At 37.6% G+C, this 6,000-nt stretch overlaps 1 long non-coding RNA gene across 3 annotated transcripts in view; it reads left to right on the top strand.

Moving 5' to 3' along the window:
- Window positions 1-954: 954 nt before the first annotated feature.
- Window positions 955-6,000, top strand: part of LOC143657870 (uncharacterized) — a 45,103-nt gene continuing 40,057 nt past the window's right edge. For all 3 annotated transcript variants that reach the window (XR_013162998.1, XR_013163000.1, XR_013162999.1), the window contains exon 1: window positions 955-1,058. This is a non-coding gene — a long non-coding RNA (uncharacterized LOC143657870). The remainder of the gene's footprint in view (window positions 1,059-6,000) is intronic.

Here is a 6,000-nt window from a genome sequence, read left to right as displayed (position 1 = left end):
CTTTTATAAATTTTATATTTGCGACTGTTCCCTGTTCATTCTGTTTCTCTAAGGAGCCCTAACTAATACAGTGAATATCATTAATCTCGTTTTACAAATGAGAAAATTGAAGCTTAGAGACAAGCAGAGAAGAGCTCTTTACTTGATGAAGTATTCCTTCCCCCACCTCTACTTTTTTGTAGGTCAAAGTGATTAAATGAGGTTTATACTTCTCTGTTCCCTCTCCAATCTCCATTCCAATCAGAGTAAGTGCTGATAAAATGGCAATTGCTGGTGGAAGTCATTTGAGGAGGAGGTTTTGCCTATGATTTCTCAATGATGGCCTGTGTGATTTCTACCTGGAGGATATATGCAGTCAGATAATGAGATCAGACCAAATTTAAGGGGACAAAATCTGCAAGCCACCCTCCTTGAACACCTAGCCATATAGTGAGAATATTTTATTAATATTTGATATTTTTTTATTTCTCTACCTGATTTGAGCCTTACCAACCCAAGAGTTGAATTTTGTCGCAATTTTTTCCTTATTATTCCTTTGCATTTTCTTTAGGTGCATGTCACTGGACTTCTCTGGTCAGAATTCCAGTGGCTCATGTAGTTTCAATGCCACCTCAGACTTCAGAACTACCACACCATGGTGGGTGAGTTTTTCTTTATTGACCTGTCTAGTCCTTTGCTTCCTGTCATGTCAAACTTGACTCTGGAAGGAAATTGGAAGCCAGTCACAGACACATGCATCACTTTCCTGGAAACATAGTAATTTATTTCTGGGTGGGATAAAACCCAGTAATTTATTTCTGGGTTGGGGAGGGAGCTATGTAAGTCACATAGCTCTACAGAAGACACTGTAATAACTTTAAGTTTGTCCTAACAAACATTTCCCAGACCCAGTCAATCCCCATAGAAACAGGGCTTGCTGTTGCAGTTACATCAGAATTCTCTTCAGTAAATAGACAGTGATAGCATAATCTCTCCTCATTGACTTGGTAACAATGGTGTATCCTCAGGTGGAAAGAGAGAACAAAAGGAGAGAGATGCTACTGACTTCTGAATAAGAGGTGAAATTCCTTCTATATTCCCTCACCAACAAGGGAGAGAGGCAACAATACGATTTTAAGGCTGAGTGCTTTTAAAAAGCAGACTACAGCAAATATGTACATGTCTTACAGGCTGGTTAGTAGCTTGCTGAAGATGCTATGGTTCTATACAGCTCATTACCACACTAGTAAATATTTAATGGGCCCCAAATATCATGGCTTTATAGTAAAGCCCTGGACAGGAGAGGGTCTACCTTTTGTAGGAACTGGAGTTTATACAGTGGGGAGGGGGCTCTTTAAGGCTAGAAAACCAAATTAAGTATTGGGCTTTGGGAGGGCTCTAAGCAAAATGAGGGGCCAAGAAGTTTAAGCTTCATTGACTTTTTGATAAACCTGCCTCTAATTCTAGGACTAGAGTTACAAATGGTGATAACAACAGCTTAGTAGCAGCTCACATATACCAAGTGCCTAGCATCTGCTAAACCTTTTAATGTGTTATCCCATTTAATTCTCACAAGACCATGAATTAGATATGTGTAGTTGAGGAAGTTGAGGCTCAGTAACTTGCCAAAGGGCACACAGCAAGTGAGTGGTGGATTAGATCCAAAATCTGAAATTCTTACTCTAGAGACTAAGCGCTCTATGTATAAAGTTCTCAAAAGCAGTTCTCAAGAGTTTTATGAGAACACTACGGGAAGCACCTAAGCCAGCCTAGGAGGTCTCATAAAACATTTCCTGGAGGACACAACACAAAGCAGTGTTTCTCAACCATGGCCCTGTTAACATTTGAGGTGGGATAATTCTTTATTATATGGGGCCATCATGTCGATTGTAGGATGTTTAGCAGCATCCTTGGCTTCTAACCACTAGATGCCAGTGCACTACCTACTAAGACGTGACAACCAAAAATGTTTCCAGACATTGCCTAATGTCACTGGGGTAAAGAGGAAATATTGTCCCAATTGAGAACAATCAACTTAAAGATTTCTAAAAGAAGAAGACTTGATTTGCGTGATCTTTTGGGCTTTTGACCCTCTGCCCCTTTCCTGGCTGGAAGAGAGACTTGAGGGTAAAAGTGGAACAATCATCTTTTTATCATGGAACAATCATCTTTTATCATTATCTTTATTGATGATGAAGACCTCCATATCTGGAGGTGGAGAGAAAATATGCAAAAATAGAAAGAGAAGAGTCGGATACTTGATGCATCCATCCTGGATTGCCTTTCTCCAGACAACTCAATACATGGGCTGAATAAACTTGTATTTTCATAAGTTTTTGTTTCTTTATGTTTTGTTTTATGCAGCTAAGCAAATTGATGATCAAGAATGGCAACTCAAGCCATTCTGGTAAGGAAAAAAATGACCTTGGAAGAAGAATCCTGATAATAAATCTAGTGCTGACAAGAAAAAAAAATCATCCTAAAGCCCAACAAGAAATAATCAGAATCTTCTTTTACCTGTAAATTTCCACTTCAGATTGGTTTAAGCATTTGAACTGTCCGATAGGGTTGTTTGAGTGCTATGAAGAAAAGTATATTATTAACCTAGAATTCAGTGGAAAGAGAGTAAGGGTTACAAGCAGTTTTTAAAAACTCTTGTCCAATATTTACCAGAAAGAGCAGTAAAACTTTTAAAAAGCAGAAAATTCAGAGATGAAAAAAACGAAAACCTAACAACTTTGATTTGGGGCGATCATATATCAGCAGTGTCTATAAAACCATTAAATCTCATCCAACTCAACCACCTACCAAATTCTTTAATTTGCAAAGTACCTTGGAAAGATATTAGATTCCTAAATACTGATCTGTTGACAAATTACTAGCATTTTCTTTGGCTAGGTATATAGTTCCCATTCCCCAATCTTGTGGTTGTACATTTTCCCCTCAAAGGCTCATTTAGCCACAAATTGCCAACACCTATTAACCAGCCAAGCAAACTCTTATTCATAAAATAATACCATGGATGACCTACTCAGAACCGTGGTTTCATTTCTGTGACAAAGACTGATATATAAACCATACCCGAAGTATGGAGCAGCTATGACAAACTGTGTGAATAATCCACTTTCTGGTTAGGATTCATAGCAAAGACTATACCTCCCAAAGAGAACCAACAGGGAGCAGAGTGTTCTGGAAAGAATGAAACTGTCTTTGAACGGAGGATGCAAGGACTTTTTCATTATAAACACATACATAAGTAGTGAGTTTGAATTGTTTGCACTTGTCCTCCATGATGAATAAAAGCCTTATTATCTCTTATTGTTTGTGTAACTAACTTTGTCAGCTGGAGCTAATTTTTATCCAACAGTTTAAGCTGCCCATTAAGCAATACCTGGTGAAAAGATACCAGGAGGGTTATTGACAGGCTTTCTTGAATATGTGACTTTAAAGAATCAGTCTTACTTGGTGAGAGGCAGTAAACACTAGCATGAGCGTGTGTGTCTCCTTATGGGTGTGCATGGTGAAGTATGGAATAGGGAAGAAAAAAACATTTCCAAAAATCTCCTAGTATGGATGCTCAGAAGACTGTTAATACAGAGAAATATTAATTTGCATTCCCCAACAGATGGCCTAGAGAGTCCATAAATTGGAGGGGCATCCGTAGAAAGTGTAATAAAATACCATTTGTGTATGTACGTGCACAATGGGAAAGGGGATATGAAAATGCTAAAAATGCTGAATCTTAGGGAGACTGCACAATTCAAGCATCTATAGGTTTTCTCTGTATTCATTATTTCCCTTTGTGAGAAATGTGCAATATTTACATTGATAGTGAAGAAAAAGAATTGACATTTCATAATATATTTTTTATAGCTTTATCACGTTTCCTACTGTTAAAAAATTTGCGCTCCCTTTTTACCTTCCCCCCATAAATATTCTCCAATGCTACACATGTGATCTTTGGTTTCATAGTTACAAAAACTAGATTACTTTTAATTTGATCCTAATTCAGATAAGCTGCTGTTTTGAATTCAAAGCCTCGTTAAGGAAACTCAGAGTGCTAAAAATGCTATAATGCATAGATTTTATGGTGCTCTATGTATCAATAAACCTAAACCAAATGAAAATAAACAATAAGGAAATATAACTAGAAATCTAGACTCAGGGTAGATGGCATAGAGTGATTAATGTTCCGGCTCTTTTTTCTTTGGATCACTCGCCTTTGCTTTTCTCTAAGGCAGATTTGTTTTTAGGTAGCTTCCCTCACATGGCTGCCAGCATCAGCTGGCTGAGAGCATAAAACTCATTCAACCGTAAAGGCCTTCCTTGGATTTGTCTGGTTTTACTTGGTGACTATGGCTGCCCTTTTGTTTCTAGACCAATTATAGGCAAAGGGATGAATTAACTCAATTGGACTCTCATAGCTGAGGGTTGCCTTCCAGTGCATCACATAGTTTTGTAGGAGGAAAGCTTAGACTAAGACCTAAGTGAAGGAGTAAGGAAGAAATGGTTGTGCAGTGGTACCAAAGTCTACTTCACTCTACATTATGGCCATCTTGGAAATATCCCAAATGTGAGTTGATGAGAGACAGGGATTACTTGGTGGGGCATTTCTAAGGGACAGCTATATCTGTGAATTTTAACAGATGATTGGACAGGAAATAAAAGTAAAAGAAAAATAATGCAATATGTAGTTACATTAGAAGACATTACTTGATAGAGAATAAATTTGAATGTGAGTGGAATGGTGATTTCTTGTATCAGATACAGCTCAAGATGTTCATATTTCATCAGGAAACCATAAATTCTTGTAGCCAAGAAAGTATCTTGAAAACTTATTAGATTCAGTCTCTACATCCTAGCCAGCAGTGAGATAAATGTTTAAATTTGTAATTTCCAGGCCTGTGTATAGATCTTGCCATACTTTTATGAGAGGTTTCATACATTCCATTTCTGGCAGCAAAATTACTGGGTCAAAGGATGTTTCCATTTAGAATTGATATCTCTCATTAAAATATGCTTCAAAATGTTATACCAAGGTACATTCCATCCAACAGTATTTGAAAGCCCCTCTTCAAACTTTTATCAACATTGAGTGGCAATGTACTCTTAAATTCCTAATAATTCCATAGGCAAAAGGAAAAAAAAGGGGGGGAATTTGTTTAGAGTAAGGTTTCTTTTTTAATTATGAGCAAGATTGAATATCTTTTTATATTTTTTATCTCCTCTTAATTTGCATTTCTTTAATTATTGTTAGGTTGATTATTTGTCATATGTTTATTGATCGTTTTCACTGTGATTAGCAGTGTTTTATAAAATCTTTTTGTAAGGGCCAAGGAATTAATACTAAGATATATCTCAGTAATGGATCATTTCAGGGTGCCAAGTAGTTTTGCCCTAGTTTGTAACATATCAATTTAACTTGACCCAAGGATACTGAGGATGCCAGGCCTATCACTTAGATTATTTGCTATAAATATGAATTATCTTAGCTAGCCTTTTAGGAAGAACAGTGATTAGACAATTTGGGGTGACTTTTCTACAATGAGATGTATATTCTCTTTTGGGGTCTACATCAATGTGATGGGATAAGTCACATGTTATGATTGGCATTCTTTGAGTATTAAGCATAAGAAACGTTTTTTACTTGGCTGGAACACCTCTGTTTTGCACCTCCCTTTGATGGAGGCAAAAGGAGTCACGTGTTGGGTGAGAGAACCAATCAGATTAACAGCATAAACTGGGTAATATCAGCTAATGGAGGGGACTCCTCCCCTCCCATTACCATTTCTATTTCCCCCTCTTTCTGATATACCCAAAAGCCAAAGGGTTACATTCATCCTGCATGCAGGCCTTCTAAGGTGACCTGTCTGGGGGCCTTTGCATTTGCTATTCCTTCTTCCAGAGCCCTCAACAAGACTGGTTCTTTGCTTCCTTCAGGTCTCCGATGAAATGCCATCCCCTCAGGGGAGTCTAACCTTGATGTCTAACACAGGCTGCTTCAGTTATCTTTTATCACAA

This window comes from Tamandua tetradactyla, chromosome 15, assembly GCF_023851605.1.
Source record: "Tamandua tetradactyla isolate mTamTet1 chromosome 15, mTamTet1.pri, whole genome shotgun sequence".
Classification (NCBI taxonomy): Eukaryota; Metazoa; Chordata; class Mammalia; order Pilosa; family Myrmecophagidae; genus Tamandua; species Tamandua tetradactyla.
This window is presented reverse-complemented; position numbering and strand designations above follow the sequence as displayed.